Below are 22914 nucleotides of genomic sequence, written 5' to 3'. Positions count from 1 at the left end.
GACGGGGGGGAGGGAGGCGTGAGGCCGGGACTTAGGGGGTGGGAAGCGTGTAGCTGGCGGGGGAGGGTGGGTGGTGCGACGCATTCACAGGGCTAAGATAAAGAGCTGGGGCCGGGCCGGCGTCCCCGGCGGTGACCTGTTTCTCGGGGAAACAGATGCTCGCTCTTGCAAAGGGAGGTCTGCGTTCAGTGAAAGAATTAAGTATGGCCAGGGCGGCCCCACCGACCTCGAGCGGCGCCCGCGTCCTCTCTCCACCCCTCCCGGGAGAGGGGTATCCCGGCCTGGGCATGTTCGAGGGGCGGGAGGTGGTGGGGGCTGAGGGGCGAGCCAGGCCGCAGCGTGCTGGGTCCGCGGGAGGAGGACTGGAAGCCACACGTTCCTCATAGGCCGGGTAGTTCAGAAGCCCGTGGGAGGCCGGAGGGGGAGGTTGCGGGTTCTGCCCAGACCGCGGGCTCAGCGCGGAGTTTGCGCCCACGCCTCCAGGGAGGCCACTGGGCGCCCGGATCCCGGCCAGAGGCTGGAGCTGCCCGGACTCGACAGGCGGGCGGCGGGGGAGAGCCGGGAGCAAGAGACAAGCTATTAAAATGCCTCGCCGTCGCCCCGAGCGCAAAACCCGTCCTCCCCAAATCTCCTGGGCTTGCGGCATAATCTTAATTAAGATAATTGATTCATATTGCACCTGCGAGAACGGAAAAAAATTGATTCCAACCCCCAACCCCACAAATCGCTTAGAGCTATTGGATGGAGCAGGACGCGGCTGTGATTTGGGGAGTGATTTAGCACCGGGCTTCCCCAACTCGGCCTGCCTGGGCTCTTTTATTTATTATTTACGAGCTCCTAATCCCTCCGGGGAGTGGGTGGCTCCCCTCACGGCGCCTACAGACCTCGAGGGACTTCACCTTTGATTCCGGGTCAGAAGTGAGGGGCTTTCCTTAAACTATCCCATCCAACACTCATAACAACAACGCAAAATCAACGCAGCTCCAAGCATTGGCAGGCGCGGGTCACTGACACGATTGTTCAAGGCCTCATAGCTTGGATATGAGCTATGTGTGTGACTGTGTGAGTGTGCTTAAGTGTACAAGTGTGTGTGAATCTGTGAGTATACACATGTATGAAAGACTGTGTATGAATGTATGAGCTCTATGAACGCGTGTGACTGTTAGTACGTGAATGTATAATTTGTGTCAGTGAGTGTGGATGTGTGTGTAATTTATGTGAGCGTAGGTGTGTGGGGTGTGAGTGTGCATGAGTGAGTGTGTGTTTGTGGGAGTTCCTGCTCTCAGGTGAGGAGGGTAAACAGAGGGCTCACACCTGTTTCAGTTGGCTTGAGAAACAGCATGCGGTCTGAAGGGGACGGCAGCGCGCGCGTGGTAACTGACAAACGCCCGGTGTTTGCCAACATTTGCCTTAACAAAAATCAACAGGCCAACAAAAATCCCCGGTAGCTGTTGTTGCTGCTTGTGTGGAGAGAAGGGACACACCGACGGCACTTGAGCTTCTCCTGAACAATGGCTGCTGCAGTGGGTTGGGGGAGAAGATCGGGCAAGTTCCAGGTTTAGAGCCCCAGGCCGCTTGCAGGAGAAATGGCTTCCTCAAGGTATCAGCACCGTGGACAATTCCTACTGCCTTGGCCCTGGAATTTGCAGTATTAAGGTTCAGCAAAACGACTCCCCTTCCAGTGCCTTTCGGTTTTTCCTGTTCGCCTTCTTTCACGACACCACTGACTACCACGTCCCGAACTTTTAATCAAAGAGCCCTGTTAATCTGCATTTAATTAGCCACCTTCTTTTCAGAATAGGTTTCCTGGAAAACTAGATATCCAGGTTTAGGGGTGGGGGAAAGCTTAAATTATAATTTGAGCTAGCGAGTCTGAAACAAAGAAATCATATATTGAATAACTTTCAGAAAGACAGTCATTGTTCTAATATTTGCACTTATTTAGCACACAGCATCAAAACCAAAATGAACTCTTATTTGTTGTCCACAGAAAATAAAATATGTAAAAATGATTTTGCTTTTGTTTTATTGAGCATACATTTTACTGGTAATAGAAGTCTCTTTCCATCACCATCATCCTGTCAACTCTCCAGTTGTTTCATATTATAAACAATTTCTATTACATTAATGGGAAAATGAACCAACCAAAGTTAAATGGCATTATTTGCTCAGATTTGGTGAGCCACAGAATTATCTAAATCATACCAGATTTAGAATATTGCGTTACTACACATGACATCCAAAATACCGGAAAAAATCCCACAGAGAAGAGCGAGCACCCTTGGTAATTTAAACATCTTAGAAATATACACTATACACCTCCCCCAATTATTGATGTAATTTTCAAATATTATCAGCAATAGGAATCCTTATTAAATATTATTCAGACTTTGCTGAAATGGAAAATATAATTATTTTTAATTCAAAAATTTACCCCTAGAGGCTCATCCTTTTAAAATAAAATGTTTTCTTTCCTCTTTAACAAATACATTTTCACATGAATTATATATCGATAATTTGACCTTTTCTGTCTTTAACTAATCAAAGGGGGAAAATTCCAAATGTAGATCTCAGAGTTTGGCCCTGGTGGGTCTTTCCGCTTGAGTAGGCACTGAGATTAAAGGAGTTGAACTTCCTCTTTCACTGCTCTCTCCTTGCACTAATTGCTTATGCAAAAAATGCAGATTTGTATTAATTAGTAACTCCACTGATTAGTTCTGTGGTATTTTCACATAATAAATCATGCTGCAGACATGAATTTTGGCACATCACCCAGTAGAGGCTCAGGCTGCAATACGGATTTCATATTAAAATAAAATCTCTAACTAAATCTACCTTTCTGATGCAGGTACCATGAGCAGCCACCTGCTGGGAGCACCTGCCATGGGAAATTACTTTCACTCAGTGACAAGCCACTTTGGGGGCCCAAATAGGACAATCTGATTATGAGGTTAGGATCTAATAATAAATAAACAAATAAATAGTTAAACACAAATGTGCCTAAACTCTAGACGTTTTGCAGACAATGATGTTGTAACAGAGGATCTACTCATGATGGGACCAGATTTTAAAAACAACTTCCCAGGTTATGGATAAATACCTCAGTCTATTTTCCTCCTGTGAGGTGTTTGCTCCTTTGTGAGATGGCCTGATAGTCTGAGACTCTTTCATCACTCATCCTCATTGACTCATCTTCTCCCTAGGCAGGCAAGCTAGTTCAGGAAGAAAAAGAGGGACCAGAAAAGCATCAGGGGGACAGGTATGAATGCCAAGAGCCTTCTCGAAGGGAATTGGCCACCCCTGCAATCCTAGCATATGGTAAGAAGCTGTGAGGTCAGACACCCACAGTTGCCTGATATGAGACAAATTCTCCACTCCCCATTGGTAACTATATGAGCTCCTACACAACTTCTTTTCTGTTCCTTGAAAACTGTTTAATTTGATGAGGCAGATTACAGTCAATATTGCCAAGATTATAAATTAGACCCAGGTGTCTTCTGTGCTCCCCACCAACCCTTTACATTCCCTTGTTTTCTTGCCATTGGTGATACCTTTCCAAGTCCCCTCAGGTGTTCTTGGCACTTTTATGCTCTTTCCTGGTCCATGCCTACTGCTGAAAAATATCCATAAGTTCATGCTTCTTAAGAACTTAAGAGAGAAATGATTAATCTGATGTCCCTACCTGGAGGGCTTGCAAAGTCACGGGGCACAAAGAAAAAGGAATGAGTGCTTAATGCTGGCACTCAGAGATGAATAAAGGCTAAGGGAGGTGTATTCTGGATGGAGGCTGGGGCAACGTGCTCTGCTGCAGCTGTGCTTTGCAGGTTGCAGTCTCTCTGCCTACCATCATGACGGGTCCTGAGGCAGCAGCATATGTGGCGGGGGCTGAGGAGGGTGCAGCCTCTTGGGAGACGCTCTCTCTAACCATCATTTACTGAACCTTTTGATGCTTTGTTGGTGAAAGAAAAGGTCTGCATTTTGTGATCTTCATTTATCTTAGATGTGAATAACTTTTTTTAAGGAACTAAAAAAAAATGTCGGGAGAGAAGATATAATTTAAAGCAGCCCTCTATTAAGTCAAATATACCTTTTTTCTCCTTTGAATTCACTCCTGAATCCCACTTCATATGGCTTGACATGGACAAGATTCATCATCTCTGATGGGAAAACAATCCTATACTTTTCACATTGGTCCACAGTGCTGGGGTGTAGAGGCTATGTAGAGAGCCACGGCCGGGCATAAGCAAAGGCTCTAAAGTTGCTTCTGTTTATTATCGGAGAGCTTGTCTCCTCATTCCCTTCCTTTCAGAAACTGCCTGCTTCATTGAGTAATAAAGGTATTCATCAAATCTATATTGAGGGCTACTGTGTGCCAGGCACTGTGCTGCTAGTACCAGTCATACAGGGGTAAATAGAAACAGACATGGGTCTCTGCTTTCTCAAAACTTTCTATCTAGTGAAAGAGAGAGACTTTAATAAGATTCACTCACAAGTGAGTATACACCCATCTGACTTGAGATAAGTACAGGAAAGGAAAACAAACCCCACCAATCCGTAAAAGCTGAGGACAAAGGAACCTGGCAAAGACTGAGGTGGGAGGACTCCCAAGGAAGTGGAGTTCTAAGGTAATGAGAAGGGTGTTACCCAGTGAAGGGGGCTGACCTGGGCGAGAGTCTTCCAGGCAATGGGAAGAATATATGTAAAAGCTCTGAGCAAGAGAAGTGTGGAAAGTTTAAGAACCTGAAAACATCCAGCATAGCACCAAGAAGAAGGAGGATAATGGTAAGAGGTGAGGTAACAAGAAGGAAGACAGGATCCAGAACCTGCTTCCCACTGAGGAGCTTTCAGCTGTTGGGAGGAGCGTGAACAAGACATGAGTAAGATTTGTACTTTTAGAAGATTGTTTTAACCACAGTATAGGAATCTGATTGCAGAGTGGATGAGTTGGGTAAAGGAAGGCTGTTGCAGTTTTCCTAACAAGAGAAGATGGTGCTTGGATTAGGCTGGTTACAGCGGAGATGAACAAAGTTAGAGAACAAAGTTAGAGAACATAGTTCAAGATATTTAGAAAGACTGAAATTAAAGCCTCGTTTCACACAAATTACCCAAAGGCCATCAAAAAGACGTGATTCTTTAAAACCTTGGATGAATGTTATTGATTTCCTCAGGAGTAACAGGAATTTAATTTAAATCAACAAGGACTTGTTAACCCATAAAATAACTACAATCTAAAAGTATTATCTACTTTGCAAAGCAGGTACTAGAACAATAGCACACATTGAGCACTTAAGACATTCCAGGTGCACTGAGTTAACACCTATGATAATTCTCACTTGACAGTTGAGGGAAATTAGGCTTATGCAGGTCAGGTAATATGCCCAATGTCATCTAGCTAATTAATGGCAGAACTGGAAGTCAAACTCAGGTCTACTTGACTCCAAAGCTTGAGCCTTTATACTATGTTGTACAGGAAAAGAATATGACCAATATTTGTTTATAAATTATGTTTTATAAAATCACACTTTAATTTTTTTTCAAAGGAATTGTTTTAAGCTCAATGTTTAGTAGTTCAATTAGTCTAAAAATAACATTAATAAATACAACTGTAATATAAATTGCTGAGTCTTTCTGGAAATAAGAATGGGAGAATAGTAACCAATAATTTAGTAAGTTAAATCCATCCGAGTTTTGCAGTAGACTAATTTAATTGATGAGAAGCAATCAGGTTGGAGGAAATGATGCAGATAAATTATTCTACATCATAGAAATAAGCTTTCTTATAAAAAGCTCACTGTTCAAGAATTACACTAAAGTGTGTTCTTCTTGAATGGTTCAAATTGTTTTGGCTCTGGACACACGTAGTTCAAAATAAGCAATCCTTATTGAGCATGATCCTACATTAGCCTTTGATAAAGAATTGAAGATTTTTGTTTTCATTTGGAAAAACTGTCATATTTAATTATAACTCAGCACTTATTCCTTGGCATATTCATTGCCTAAACACTTATAAAACAGTGTATTTTCACATGGAGATGGGGAGAGGGCAAAGTGAAAGGTTGGCATCTCTTATTAATATAATTAAATTATTGCCGGGGGAGGGATGGACTGGAAGTTTGGGACTAGCAGGTGTAAACTATTATTTATAGAATGGATAAACAAATTCCTTTTGTATAGCACAGGGAACTATATTCAATATCCTGTAATAAACCATAATGGAAAAGAAAAAAAATTATTGCTGATCTTCTTAGCTTCTAAACATGGGGAGATTCCAATTGTCAACAATACATGCATTTAAATCTGGGTAATAAACAAGTAGATGCATCAATTTCATAAATTAAAAGCAAAAAAATAAAGTTTACTTTTCCTTCTCTGAAGAAAGTCATTGTCAGAGAGGAGACAACATGGCAGAGTAGAAGGATTTGAGCTCACCTCCTCTCACAAAAACACCAATCACAACTGACTGCTGAACAACTATTGACAGGAAAGACTGGAATCTGCCAAAAAGAGATATTCTACATCCAAAGACAAAAAAGAAGCCACAACAAGATGGTGGGGGGGGCGCTTTCACGATATAATAAAATCCCACACCCACTGGGTAGGTGACCCACAAACTGGAAAATAATTATATCACAGAGCTTCCCCCACAGGAGTGAGAGTTCTGAGCCCCACATCAGGGTCCCCAGCCTAGGGATCTGGCGTTGGGAGGAGGAGCCCCCAGAGCATTTGGCTTTGAAGGCCAGCGGGGCTTGAGTGCAGGAGCTCCATAGGACTGGAGGAAAGAGAGACTCCACTCTTGGAGGACATGCACAAGGTTTCACAATCTACCAGGGCAAAGCAATGACTCTATAGAAGCCTGAGCCAGACCTCCCTGTGGGTCTTGGAGGGTTTCCTGGGGAGGCAGGGGTTGGCTGTGGCTCACTGTGGGGCAAAGACACTGGTGGTGGAGGTCCAAGGGAATATCCAACAGTGTGAGCTCTCCCAGAGGTCACCATTTTGGCAGTGAGACCTGGCCCCACCTGACAGCCTTCAGGCTCAAATGCTAGGACACCTCAGGCCAAACAACCAACAGAGTGGGAACACAGCCCCACCCGTTAGCAGAGAGGCTGCCTAAAGTCATCCTGAGTGCACAGCTGCCTCTAAACACACCGCTTGACATGGCCTTGCCCACCAGAAGGACAAGACCCAGACTCACCAGTGGGCAGGCACCAGTCCCTCCCACCACAAAGCCTGCACAAGCCCCTGGACCAACCTCACCCACCAGGGGGAAGACACCAGAAGCAAGAAGAACTACAAACATGCAGCCTGAGAAACAGAGATCACAGACACAGAAAGTTAGACAAAATGAGATGGCAGAGAAATATTTCCCGATGAAGGAACAAGATAAAACCCCAGAAAAACAACTATGTGAAGTGGAGATAGGCAATCTACCTAAAAAAGAATTCAGAGTAATGATAGTAAAGATGACCCAAGATCTCAGAAAAAGAACGGATGCATAGACTGAGAAGATACAAGAAATACTTAACAAAGAGCTAGAAGATTTAAAGAACAAACAGAGATGAACAATACGATAACTGAAATGAAAAATGCACTAGAAGGAATCAATAGCAGATTAAATGAGGCAGAAGAATGAATACTTGAGCTGGAATACAGAATGGTGGAAATCACTACTGCAGAACAGAATAAACAGAAAAGAATGAAAAGAAACAGGACAGTCTAAGAGACCTCTGGGACAACATTAAATGCACTAACATTTGCATTATAGGGGTCCCACAAGGAGAAGAGAGACAGAAAGGACCTGAGAAAATACTTGAAGAGATAACAGCCAAAAACTAACATGGGAAAGGAAATACTCACTCAAGTCCAGGAAGCACAGAGAGTCCCATACAGGAAAAACCCAAGGAGGAACATGCCAAGAAACATATTAATCAAATTGATAAAAATTAAAGACAAAGAGAAAATATTAAAAGCAACAAGGGAAAAGCAAAAAATGGTATACAAGGGAATCCCATAAGGTTATCAGCTGATTATTTTAGCAGAAACTCTGCAAGCCAGGAGGGAGTGGCATGATATATTTAAAATGATGAAAGGGAAAAACCTACAACCAAGAATACTCTACCCAGCAAGGCTCTCATTCAGATTTGATGGAGAAATCAAAAGCTCTACAGGCAAGCAAAAGCTAAGAGAATTCAGCACCACCAAACCAGCTTTACAACAAGTGCTAAAGAAGTTCCCTAGGTGTAAAAGAAAAGGCCACAACTAGAAACAAGAAAATTATGAATGGGAAAGCTCACCGGTAAAGGTAGGAAATCATCCACACACGAAAATGATATCACAACCAGCAATCATGAGAAGAGGAGAGTACAAATGCAGGATACTGGAAACACATTGGAAATTAAGAGACCAGCAACTTAAAACAATCTCTTATATATATAGACTGCTACATCAAAACCTCATGGTAACTGCAAACCAAAAATCTACAATAGATATGCAAAAAAATGAAGAAAATCATTGTCAGGTTTATGGAAACCATGTTGTAAAAGCTGTCTATTTCAGAAAGCACACTGAATGTGGTCTTCAGGAATATATGGTACATCAAATGCCAGTATTCTTTAGTTCTACATGCACAAACATAGGCCCAGTAATATCCTCTATCCACTAGCCTCCCCCCACACATATGTGTATGTCTCACTTGTAATCTTTTTCCCACTTAACCACTGGTCAGTAAAGGCTTGCCTTCCCTCAATTCAAGTATACCTTCTCTGGCTATTCTTGAGTGAATAAACCACAAGTTTAGAAAAAGTTGTGTCTATTTACAATAGGTAGGCTATGGGAACTTACTGGGTTTTTTTTTTTTTTACATTCATAATTGAACTGACAAATAATCTTATTTCTTTTTCAATGCAATGAATGGAATTTTTCATTGACAATAACCAGATATGTGACATGAATATTTTTCTATCTGAAGATTATAAACCTATGTTTATAAATATTTTAAAAATGAGTTTTAACAATTGGATTTTGACAGTTGTGCCTTCTTTGATTTATTTTTTATTATATGAGTATCTACAAACCACTGTACTAAACCATCAACATTAGTACACAGGAGAGTCCTAGAAACTACTAATTTTGAAGCATTGTGATCTGAGCTATACCAAAGACCATGAAAAAAGAGAGTCCTGACAAATCTAGCCCAGATCAGCAGAAGCGTTCAGCTGACCCACAGAGACATGAGAAATAATAAATGTTACTTTGACACACTAAATTTTGGGGTGGTTTGACATGCAGTAATAGCTAAACGATATACTGCTATGAAAAAATGCAATTTTCTCCAGGTCGCTTAGGGATTTAGATGTTGTAATTAACCAAAAAATACCTGTTCAAGTGAGATATCAATATCCTACACTTATAAGTGTTTCAAGAACTTTAAGACTGTAACTACACTTGCTAGTAAGCATTAAACCCGTGTTTATGTGCTAGGGATTGTGCTGAATAATATAGAAAAGTTCTGTCATTTAATCGTCAAAACAGCTCTATGAATATGCATTGTTATTTTCTTTATTATTGACATTCTATAGACGAGGAAAGAGAGAAGGTAAGTAACTTGTTCCTAATTACACATCCAGAAAGGGGTGGAGTCTTTCACTTTTATTCAGATTACCTGACTACCGATTTGATTAAGAATGAAGAATAGCAAATACTTGGGGAAACGCTGTGGCCCACCATGTTCTGGGCGCACTTTCCTTTTCAGCAAGATGATCCTCTCAATTCTACACTGTTTTAGGCAGCCATGCACAATCATAATGCACTTTCTACCTGTAGCAGATACCATGGATTGCTTTACTCAGCACCCAACTCATTCCCTTCTTGTAAGCTTTTCTAGAGGGAAAAGGCTGGAAATCTACCACAAAGGAATAAATTTACAGTGTTTTCTATATGCCCTAGATGTGGTACATGTTTTGCTAATCAGATGCATTAGGTTTTTATTTGGAACAAAGTTACAAGGAGGAGTCAGAAGACAGGGGCAAAATTCGGCTGGCAAAAATTCTGGTGCAGGCTACTGAAGCCAGCAGATGTGGGGATAACTTTCTGATTTGTCAATTTCCTGACTCTAGAAAGGCAGTAGTTTTCTTAATAGCCTACCTCTATGATACAGTTTTTGATATCACACCTGGAATCTCAGGCCAGAGTCTGTTTCTTCAGGCCTCCTAACATTTCTGTGAGTTGTCTATACCCATCATGAAACCCATTTGTACAGATACCAGCTAGAGTTGATTATACTGTCTGTAATTAAGAACTCCTTCCTGTTTGGTAATTGGTACCAGAAGGGTTTGTGGGCAACAGAACCTGAAGAAAATGGAAATAAGTGATCAGTTGATTTTTTTAAAACTATGATTGTGTTCAAGCTATTAAAGGAGGAGATGACAGTCATCCATGACACTCAGCCATGGATTAGTTGATTATAACCTATCACCTGTGGTCACCTGGAATGAAGTACCACACTGACTGGCTGCTGCAATGGACCATTATGTGAGCACAGGAATATAAGGTGGGCTGTCTGCCACGAGCTACACTGAGTAACTTCAGGAAAGAACGTGACTCACACAAGACACAGTCAAGAAGCTAAGGAATTTCTGCTATCTCTAAAAAAATTCCTATCACTTATAACTACAGAATTGATATAGCCAGGTATCACACAGAGGTTGCTAAATTACAAGTTTGCTCAGAATGTGGTCCCTGGATCAGCAGCATCAGCAACAGCTGGGAACTTGTTGGAAAAGGAGATTCTTGGGCCTCATCCTAGAAATATAAAAACAGAAAACTGGGAATGGGGCCTGGAAATCTAAGAAGCCCTCCATGTGATTCTGATGCATAATAACTTTTGAGCACAATTAAAGGTTCCCAATACTCCACCAAAACCACCTGCAGAGCTCTTTTGTAAAGGAGCAAAACAGAATTATAATGGCAACATTTGGGAGAATTTAGATGGCTCCAAGTACTCTAAATACTCAAACTACACTGAGATCCTCCTTGGCCAACTTATGTCCAACTTATAGCACCTCCTCCTGCCATATCCAACGAGGCTGGTCTGGGTTTACTTGAAGGTTTGCCTGAACTACTCAACTCACAACAAATGGAAATTCTCTTCATGCTCCATTCCTCCCACTTGTCACTGCTTCCAGCTATGACTGGTGTCAGACCCCAGCAGGGCTCCATTGAGGCAAGAGCAATGCCATTCTCAGGAGAAGGCTAGTAAATAATTGCAAAGGTTTTGCTCATTATTTCCCTAAATAAGGGGCAAATGCATAGAAATAAATTCTGAACATACTAGTCTAGGCAAGATAGAATATTACCTTAGATCAGGCTGGATTTATGGATACTGTTATAATTATTAATAATTTTGAATTCAAATTGCTGCTGAAGCCCCTGGGGACAGTTCTCATTGTTTGCTCCAAGGTTGACTAAAATGTACATTCAAAAATGATCTACAGGGCTTCCCTGGTGGCGCAGTGGTTGAGAGTCCGCTGCCGATGCAGGGGACACGGGTTCGTGCCCCGGTCCGGGAAGATCCCACATGCCACGGAGTGGCTGGGCCCGTGAGCCATGCCGCTGAGCCTGCGCGTCCGGAGCCTGTGCTCCGCAACGGGAGAGGCCACAACAGTGAGAGGCCTGTGTACTGCAAAAAAAAAAAAAAAAAAAAAAAGATCTACATAGCATGAAGCTGAAATACACAAAAATTCTTGATGTGATATAGAAAAATCAATCTCAAGTTTTAAGCCGAAAAAGAATGAACTCATTATGTGCAACATTCTTGCTCACCTCCTGACTATGCCTACCTATGACTAACATGTGTGCATTGCTTTGGGATCAACAGCATCTTCAAAAAAAATCTTCTTTCCAGGCTGGGAAGGGAGGAGGGGGATGTTACTTTTGGAACTGGGATTCCTGACAATGTTTGTGATCATGGGTTTCTAGGGTGACAGGCCATGGAACATCATATAAGAATCAGAGGCAAAGTAGAATTCTTACCATAATGTAAAATTCTAGCAGCAGAGTTAGAGTGGTGATAGGGGTGATTTAAAAGAGAAATCTGGGGTAGTAGCTTAACCTTTCAGGGGATTCCAAGGAATGAATTAAAGCAAAATGATAATAACACATGAGTGATAAAACCCACTGGTGGCATAACACAAGTCACAATGATGTCATCATGGCTGCTCACCCGATTCCCAAACTTGAGTCTGTCCTAAACCCACAGTTCTTTGTATATAGAGGAAGCCAGCCAACCTTGAAGAAAGACCTTGTGGTATCACAAGCATATCCCATAAATCTTTCTCTCAGTCTCCTTCAAGAGTAGCTTTGACTATTTACCAAGGTAACTGTGCAGCTGTAAAAGGGAAATAGCTGGATCTTTCAGGAATTATTGGCCCCTGACTCTAAAGTAACACAGTCCAGGATGTCACAATTATATACCCAGCAGAATAGGGACATATTAAAGCGAGAAGACAATTGAATTTTGGGGTCTAATTCTGCTACAGTGGTACCCGTGGGTCTGCAAACCCATACTGTGGTCGTTTCCACATTTTCTGCTTATAGAGATGACTGAATGTCCATGTTGTCTCCCTGATGCCCCAAGTGAGAGTTATTATGCAACAAAGGGCTCAACAAAACATCTTGAGCTTCCTGTCCTTATCCAAAGTAAAGGTGCACGCTGGGGGAGTTGCAGAGACTAGTCCAGCATCACAGGTTTGAAATGTGTAAGGTGTTGTGGCAGCAGCTACTACTTGTCCCCCAGTGGCTGTGCTCCCCTTTTCTCTCATAGAAGTAATATCTCTAAATTTTAACTAGGAAAACAGCCACTCAGAAAACAGGTTACATTTTCCTGCCATACATATTGTACCTAGGTACAATCTGACTAAGTTTGGGCCAATGGGATGTGAATGAGAACGATGAGAGCAATTCCTGGATCTTGCCTTTATAATGAAGAGATGTGTCTACCCCTTCTCCTTTTCCCCTTTGTGCCAGCTGAAATGCACACCAAGATACCACCTGAGTGACAGTGTAAGAACAAGATAGGAGTTAGGTCAGGGATAGTACCACTATGCCAGCTCTAGTCTGGTTATACCAGGACTTTCATTTAGTGAGAAATAAATTTTCATCTTGTTTGTGCCTATATCATTCTGGATCTCTTTCCAGCAAACGAACTCGTATGCTTACAAACACAGGTAGTGATTCCTGTCATAGCCCCATAAAAAACAGCAGCAGCAACAACCACGAAACCTTTCTTTGGTTTGTGCAGATGACCGCTGGGTCTTGGAGAATGTCAGTGGATTACTGTAAATTTAAACAAGTGATGATTTTAAATGCAGGTGCTATTCAATATGATCTCTTTAGTTGAGTAAGTCAACACAACCCTGCTACCTGGCATTCAGCTTTGTTCTCACAAGTGTCTTCTTTTTTTCTTCACCCCAATAAGCAGAGAGCACCCAAAGGAGCTTGCTTTGACACATTCTATTTCAGGTGTATGTATGCAATAATCTAGCCTTCAAGGATTTGATCATCTCACCCTTCTATAGAACATCATGCCGGTCCACTACATCAAGGGTGTCATGCTGATAGATGTTGAATGTAGGAAGTGACAGACTCTAGATGCATTGAAGAGATTTACGCATGCCAGAGGATGGGAAGTATATCCAAGAAAAATTTAGGAGCCTGACACCTCAGTGAAGCTTCTGGGGGTCCAGTGAAGTGGAGCACACTAAGATACTTCTTTCAAAGTGGAACGCCATTTGCTTCACTTTGCACCACCTACCACAAGATTATTATGAAGATTGTTTATCCCGAAAGTATTGAATTGGATTAAATAAATTTAATTGAAGAGAAAGGGAAGGTAAATAAAGTCAGGGTTCTGATCCATATTGAATCAACTTTGGAAATGTTTTGGGTGGTTATAAACAGCTTGGACAAATGAGATATGTGAGAGACCTTATGCTCTGCATAGTTTAAATTAATTGCATACAGTATGGGATAAGAAAGCCATCAGTCACTTGCAGTATGAAGAAAATTTATTATTTGCCTAGTTAGAAGGTAACTTTATCAAATGTAGGATATGGAAGTCAAAGATGCAAGGAGGAGATGTGCTTGGTGAGATGAAATGAGAAACTAGACAAGCAGAATGAGAAGAAATATGAATATATAAGCTTTTTTTAAAAAAAGAACTGAAAGAACCCTCACACTTTGCTTGGAAGATAAAATGGTGGAGATGGTCTGGTGGTTTCTCAAGAAGTTAGAGTTATCATATGGCCCAGCAATTCTATTCTTAGGTATATCCCCAGGAAAATTGAAAACATATGTTCACACAAAAACTTTTACACAAATATTAGTCACAACATTACTCATAATACCCCAAAGGTAGAAACAACTCAAATTTCCATCACCTGATGAATGGATAAATAAATATGGTATGTGCACACAACAGAGTATTAGTCAACCACAAAAAGTAATAAGTACTGATAGATGCTACAACATGGAAAAACCTTGAAGGTATTACGATAGAAATCATATGCAAAAGGGCATATGCTGTATAATTCCACTTATATAAAACGTCCAGAATAGGTACATCCATATAGACATAAAGTAGATTCCAGGGGTTGGAAAGAGGAGAGAATGGGAAGTGATTGCTAATGGGTATAGGGTTTATTTTTGGCGTGATAAGAATATTTAAGAATTAGATAATGATGATGGTTGCACAACTTTGTGAATATACTAAAAACTACTGAATTGTACACTTTAAAATGGTGAATTTTATGGGATGAAAGTTTTATCTCAATTTAAAGAAGAAGTGGCAAATGCGATTGCAATCTCTTTTCTTGCCTTGTGTGATATCACGTGCTTCTGGTTTTCCCACTACTTCTTTGGCCACGCTTTATAAGTTATTGTGCATGTTTCTCTTCTTTTGCCATCCATTAAATATTGGTTTTTCTCAGGGTTCTCTCCTAGGCTTTCTTCCTTTCTTCCGTTTCCCCCTTATACAATCTCTGTTGGGTAGTAAGGAAGTCATTGCTTTCAAGAGTTTGTCATGCAACAATGTCATTGACCACGATTTAGTTAAATAACCCAGTCTCCCAATAACATGCTTCAGATTTCAGTTACACAGTATATTAACTGTGAGTAATTGCATAAAATATAAACTTTACGGCTAGCTCCAGAAATCCCTACGTAAATAACTGATGTGCTTCATAATCAGTGACCAACCACATCACTTCTTTCAAAGTCTGTTGGTGATTGCCATTGTACATCAGTTATTCAGTTCATGCACAGAGAGCAAAGCCTGTAGTTGGGTTGTCTCCTTGTCTCTCGGTGATAAACTTGTATGACATTTAACAAAAATGAATAATAGAAAAAAATGAAAGTTCAGCAAAGAAATTAAAAGTGATAATGCAGAAGTGAAATTGGGTGTGATTAGATTTGAAAATGGAGACAGCAGAATAAAGCCAGGATGAGACCTGGGCTGCACGGAGCCACTGAATGAACAACATTGAAAAAGTCTGATAAATCAAAAACAAGGTAAAGTGGCTTCAATATTGTTTAGTTTAAGTTGCCTTCAGAACAAGAAGCCGCTAATGGTGGAAAGAGAGAATTTACTTCTACTTTGCATTGAAGACTATAACGAAAAAATCCAATCAGTTTAACTAGCATTTAGGCCAAACGTTAAATTTGGGTGCTGTGTTGAAAAAAACAGTAATTACAAGAAGACTGAAGAAGAACATTTTACTGACAGTAAAGGCTGATTTCATTGTTTCAGAAATTGGCATGATTTTGCAGAATTCGAACTGAAGGCAAATGAAGTTACAAGAGAAATAGCTGATTGTGGGAATGTTAAGCCTGTCACTGTTCCAGAGACTCTAGACATGCAGCCACAGAAATTTCATAAAAGGAACATATTAATATAAATGAGGAAAGTGGCTGTTGACAAAAAGAATGATGTCCCAGAGGAAGTGACACTGGCAAAAAACCCCCCAAAAACCTTCATATTAAAGGAAGTCATGGGGATATTTCACAGCACTGAAAGTGCGAAAGACAAAATGTTGGAAGCTGATCCAAACTTAGTAAGGAGTATGATAATTTGCCAAGGCATAGAAAAGATGCTCACTCTGTATCTTCTTTTAAAATTAATTAATTAATTTATTTTTATTTTTGGCTGCGTTGGGTCTTCATTGCTGCATGTGGGCTTTCTCTAGTTGCAGCAAGTGGGGGCTTCGTTGTGGTGCACGGGCTTCTCATTACGGTGGCTTCTCTTGTTGTGGAGCACAGACTGTAGGCATGCAGGCTTCAGTAGTTGCAGCACGCAGGCTCAGTAGTTGTGGTTCACGGGCTCTATAGAGAACAGGCTCCGTAGTTGTGGCACACGGGCTTAGTTGCTCAGTGGCATATGGGATCTTCCAGGACCAGGGATGGAACCCATGTCCCCTGCACTGGCAGGTGGATTCTTAACCACTGCGCCACCAGGGAAGTCCCTCACTCTGTATCTTAAGTTATATGATAAGAAGGCAAAGACTATGTAAACTCCTTTTGATAAGTTTTGTACAAAGAAATAAAACACTTAAATTCTCAATATTTCTAATGTTTTAAATTTTCATGTACTAAATATTATAAAACTAATTTTTTTCAATTCCCCCAAATAGAGTTTTTAACGTTTTGATTAAAACATTTTAAAGGTCACAGACCAATTGTAATTCTTCCTATTGATTATTAAGATCACTGCATGGTTTCAGCTTGCAAAGTTATTTTTATGGTCCTGAACTACCATGTAAAGTGAGGACTGCCTGTATTCATTATGACACAGATACTGAAAACTCAACTCAATCTAGCTTAAGGGAAAAGAGGCATTGTTTTTTAGCTCACATTTTGAAATGTCCAGGGTAGGTCTTATTTCAGCCATGGCTGGATTCATGGCTGAAATGACATAAAAAGAACTCAGCTTTTCTTCACCTCAAATCTACGTGTTGGTTTTCTTCTCAGGCTCTATGTGATGACCTCCAGTGGCTGTCACTCTCATGGTAGCAAGATGGCTGCTAGCTCTAGTTTCTTATTTTTCCAGGTTCTAGTCCAATGGGATCAAACAGAATAGGCCTTCTTTATCAGTAGCTCCTGTACAAGTTTTAGGTTCTCACTTATTTTACTAGCTTAGGCTGCCACTCCTATACCCCAATCACTGTGGCCAAGAGTATGAGATCTTCTACTTGACTTAGATCTGGGTCTCCTATTCTATCCTTGGGGCCAGAGAGGGACCCCTACTCAAATCACACAGACTGTTGGTGAGGAAGTGCAAAATACTCAAAAGAAAACCAAATGTGTTGGCAGACAACATAAATGTGCAGGGCATACTCCTTGGACATCATCCACTCCTACAGCTTTCATTATCCTCCACTTGAGAGTGGCTCTAAGATCTGTCTCCAGAAATTATGACCTATATTCCCAACTCCTTGCTAGACAGTTCCCCTTGGGTTCATTGCAACCAACTGAAAATCCATGTATCTGAAGGTGAACCCATTTCTCCTCACCCCCAGCCCCAGCCAAATCTATGTCTCCTCTTGGTTTCCTATCTCAACCAGTATCATCACTCTCCACACCAGTTTTTCACGCTAGAAATCTGGGACATAGCTTGCCTCCTGACTCTCCCTTACACTTGATTAAAATCCATCACCAATAAATTCTTGTTAATTGTACCCCTAATATCCTTGAAATCAACCCACTTCTTTCTGTCCATATTTCTCTTACCCCATTTCAGCTCCCATCTTTATCTCTTGACTGCACCACAGTGATACCATATTTTAACTTGATGTCCAGCCACTTTTTTATTGTGGTAAAATACACATAACATAAAATTTATCATCTTAATCTTTTTCAAGTGTTCAATCCAGTGGCATTTAAGTACATTTCTATTGTTGTGCAACCATCACCACAATCAATCTCCAGAACTCTTCTCATCTTGCAAAACTGAAATTCCACACACATTTAACAACACCTCTGTATTCTCCCCACCCTGCCCCTGGCAACCACCATTCTACATTCTGTCTCTATGATTTTGACTACTCAAGATGCCTCCTGTGAGTGGAATCATATAGTATTTGTCTTTTTGTGATTGGTTTATTTCACTGAGCATAATGTCCTCAAGTTTCATCCATGCTGTAGCATGTGTTAGAATTTCCTTCCTTTTTAAGACCTAATAATATTCCACTGTAGATCTATCACATTTTGCTTATCCACTCTTCCATCAGTGGATGAGCAACTTGGGTTGCTTCCATATTTTACCTTTTGTGAATAATGCTGCTATGAACACGAGTGCACAAATAGCTCTTCGAGAGCTGCTTTCCTTACTTTGGGGTATATGCTTCTAATTTAATTTTTCATGAACTTCCATACCTCTCCCATAGTGGTGGCACCAAGTTACATTCCTACCAACAAAGCACAAGGGTGCCAACTTTTCCAGCTCCTCACCAACACTTGTTATTTTCTGTTTTTTGATAGTAGCCATCCTGATGGGCATGAGGTGCCAGCCATGGTTTCTGTCTTCTAAACTTTTTTCATACTGTAGCCAGAATGACCTTTAATAAGCATATGGTGATCATGTCACTACCCTGTTTAAATCCTTCAGTGGCTCCTCCTTGCCTTCTGGACAGTCTGGCCCCCTTCACATGTGTCACAAAACCTCTCATGATTTCCTCCCTTGCTTACTTGTCTAGCCTCCCTCTCAGCTGCTCCCTTTTCCACGTCTTCCCTTCTAACGCATTTCCCACTTGTTACACACACATGTACACTCTACATTTGTCGCTCTGAAATATCCTCAGGTCTGTGAAAATGCTACATTTCCTCTCATCCAGCACCATTTCTTCTGTCAGATGCTCTTTCCTCTTTATCACCTACTAGCTCCTTCTTATCCTTGAGATCTCAGGACAGCATATTCTCCAGGAAAATCCCCTTCATAAATTCCATCTGCCCAAGCTATGTCAGCACCCCTACTTTGTGCTCCCAGAGCACTCTATTCTTGCCCTAACATAGCATTTCATCACATTCTATAATTGTCCGCTTACTCATATTTTTCTCTGGTCCTGTGCTGTCCAATATGTGGCTGTTAAACACTAAGAATAACTAGCGTGACTGAGGAAGTTAACTCCTAATTTTATTAAATTTTAATAAATTTAAATTTTAAAATGATTGGGTCATTGATTGAAAAATTATTAAGTATATTTAGAACAACTTGGATATGTATCTACTTTTTCAACTGTAAGTTCATTCAATCTAAATACAGTTTCAGTAACAGATGAAAATTAAGCATGTGAATTGAGATGTGCTGTAAGTATAAAACAGTCTCTGGATTTCAAAGACTTATACAAAATTTAAAAATGCAAAGTATCTCATTAAAAACTTTAAGAAATTGATTACATGTTAAAATGATAATATTTTGATGTGCTAGTTTAAATTCTTAAAATTAATTTAAATTGTAATCTAATCACTTCTAATCTGGCTACCAGAAAATTTTAAATTATATATGTGGCTCACCTTATATTTCTATTGGACAGCACTGACCTCTACTGTAAGTTCTGTGGGGACAGGAATCATGACTGTCTTATTTACTTATTTAAAAAACATTTGTAACATTTATCATGTGTCAGGTATTACTCTATACATTACTTACAATTATAAGCATTAACTTTTAAAATTCTTATTACAGCCTTTTTAGTATTATCATTATCTACATTTTACATATGAGGAAATTTGCACAAAGAGATTAACTTAACTAGTTGAAGGTCACAGAGCTGACCTTGTGGAGATAGTCTGTAAGGATCCAGATTCCATGCTCCGTAATTTTGTTATGCTGTCTCTTGTTCATTCTTTTATTACAGGTGTCTACCCAATTAACAACAATATGCAAGTATTCTTCTTCAATTAATCAACCTGTTATTCAATAAGCATTAACAGAATGCTTATGTGCCAGGTATTGTGCTGGGTGGTATGGACCCGGCTGTGAATGAAACAAAAGCTTTAATTTTAAAGAAACTCTATTCAGTAGCGATGACAACGATATGAGACCATGATAATACAGAATTGTATTAAACAGAACAATTATACAATACAAATACACTATTTGAGAACACATGAAGTTGCACCTACCTTTTAGCTGAGAGATGAGCAATGTGATGGGAAGAGTGAGAGAGAACCTTAAAGGATAATTAGGAATTAGCTACACGTGGGTAAGTGGGAGTGGTTGGTGAAGCAAGTACTATGCAGGGGGGACCAGATGAGCAGAGGAAAGAAGTAGCCTGGTGTTTGCCACTGAAATGGTTTAAGCCAAGTGAATAACAAGTTCAGATTTAACTCCATGAAAGATCACACTGGATAAAGTTGAAGAAGAAATTGGAAGGAAGAAACAGTATTATACAGCAGAGAAACAATGAAGAGTCTGGCGCTCTGATCCTGAGCATAGATGATAGCAACTTAGGTTAAAGTAGGGGTAGTGATAAATGAGATGCATTTTAGAGATATTTAAGGGATAGAGTAGACTTAACCTGATGTTTGATTGGAAGGAGGATGGTGTTTGTTGCAGATGTTGCAAATTACTTAATCAATATCTGTTTTCACTTTCTTCTTGGTTTTTTGAGGTGCCAATGTGCCCACCTCGAGTCAATGGATCTTGATAGGGTAATACAATCATAGCAATCCTGTTCCCCACTTTCTGGTCTCCCCTGCACCTGGGTCAGTCATCTGGCTTGTCTGACAAATGAGCCGTACAGAGAAGTCTGCTCGGAGGGTTCTTCAGGGAAAGCTTTGTTTCCTGGTGGACTCATGGCTGCTGCTGCTTTTTTCTGTTTTCCTGAAAAAGAAAATGATGCAGCTCTGTCTTGATTCCATTGGGCAATGCCAAGTGAACTGCAAAAATATTATTAGGCATTTTAAAGTTATTGAATCAACACCACAGCCACCTACCTGGAACCTACATGTTATGTGAGAAACATAAGGCAATAGCACTTAAGCTGCTGTTAATAAAGGATGTGTAAATTGAGTTGTTTACTACTTGTAGTTGAACACATGCCTCTTTGATAACGGGTTAAATGAGAGTTGTCAAGGCTTTTCCCTGGTTTCTGACTTAAGCAATTGGGTGCATCACTGGAAAGCCTGGGGGCAGGACAGGGTTAAAAGGAAATTTGTTGAGCTAAAGATTGTTTATGCTAAATGTGATGGGAGTGGGTATATCCAAGTGACAAGTAGGCCATTCAATATACACGTGCAAAAATCGAGAGAGAGAGACAGAGAGAGGGAACGAACTCTGGCCTGGAGACACAGACTTATGAATCATTAACATATTAGTATAACAGGTCAATTTACCTAGGGACATAAATATATAATAAAAGAAAAATATATTGTTAATGAAATCATACCTTTCTAGTATAAATATGACTTCTAATTCTCAGCCTTGCCCTAAAATGTGTAGGGATCCAGGCTGCTGGAGCTGGGATGTTATCTGGCTGGTAGTTTGAACATAGAGTATGACATCACTTAAATATAGGATGAAAGCACATAAGAAAAGAATACTGACAGTGGCAGTATCTTGATTAAGGTTCCCCAAAAGCAGGCCCTGGGACAACAAACCAAGTAGTTCTTTGGGAGGTTATCCCAGAAAACATAGGTAGCGGAATGGTGAAGTGATACGGGAAAATAAAGGAAGTGAATAAAGGATGTGTTATCAGGTACCACTGTGGGTACCTGGAGCTTAAAACTGCCAGAGAAATCATGAAGCCACTGTAGAACATATACCTCAGAGTTATTCCACTGAGTGCGAGGGAGCTGGGAGCTGGGTATGTATACACCAACTTTCTTTCTTTTCCACTCAGCTTTACTGAGGTATAATAGACAGATAAAACCGTAAGATATATAAAGTTGTGTCCACCAGTTTCTGTCAGCCATTGATGAGGGCTGCTTCCATGCACATGGGCAGAGCAGGCTCTACAATGAGATGCATGTGCTGGCAGCTGAAAGTCTGGTCAGCCTGCACTAAATGGCAAGGTCCTAGGGGCTATGGGAGGGGTAGCAACAGCATCTAAGATGGAGCATAATTAAAGCCAAGAAGGCCATGGGATACAATGGAGGCAGCCAGAAAGGAGTAAGAAGAGTTGAAAGAGGAGGTGAGACAGAACCTGAGGAAATTTTCTGAGCTAAACAAGGTGTCTGCAGTCACTTGAGCATTCCAGCAACCTTGGGCACCAGCAAAAGGGGTTATTAAAAGTGCTCATCAGCTCTAAACATAAGGGATGCTATGTTATAGAAGTGCCATTTTAGTGGCATTTGAAGAGCAACTCCTGCTTTTACTACTAACTCTTAATTCTGAGTAAACTAAAAATGCATTTTCCCCTCTTAACAAAAAATAACCCTTGGGACTTCCCTTGGTGGTGCAGTGGTTAAGAATCCACCTGCCAACGCAGGGGACACAGGTTCGAGCCCTGGTCCGGGGAGATCCCACATGCCGCGGAGCAACTAAGCCCGTGCGCCACAACTACTGAAGCCCGTGAGGCTAGAGGCCGTGCTCCGCAACAAGAGAGGCCACTGCAATGGGAAGCTTGTGCACCGCAATGAAGAGTAGCCCCCGCTCACCGCAACTAGAGAAGGCCTGCGCAGCAACGAAGACCCAAAGCAGCCAAAAATAAATAAGTTAATTTATTTATTTTAAAAGATTTATTTAAAAAAATAACCCTTGAGAGAAAATGAAACAAAACAACCAAAAAACTGCCCGTTGCTAAAATATTTTGCTCCATCTGTTTCAATGGAAGGAAAAATTTTTAATAAGAATTCTCTAGAGACTTTGAAAAGTGAACAGAAAATATTCATATTTTTTGGTGATAATTTGTCAGTGGGTGACATCTT

This window comes from Phocoena sinus, chromosome 7 (assembly GCF_008692025.1).
Source record: "Phocoena sinus isolate mPhoSin1 chromosome 7, mPhoSin1.pri, whole genome shotgun sequence".
NCBI classification, from domain to species: domain Eukaryota; kingdom Metazoa; phylum Chordata; class Mammalia; order Artiodactyla; family Phocoenidae; genus Phocoena; species Phocoena sinus.
The sequence above is the reverse complement of the archived record's forward strand: the minus strand, read 5'-3'. Positions refer to the sequence as shown.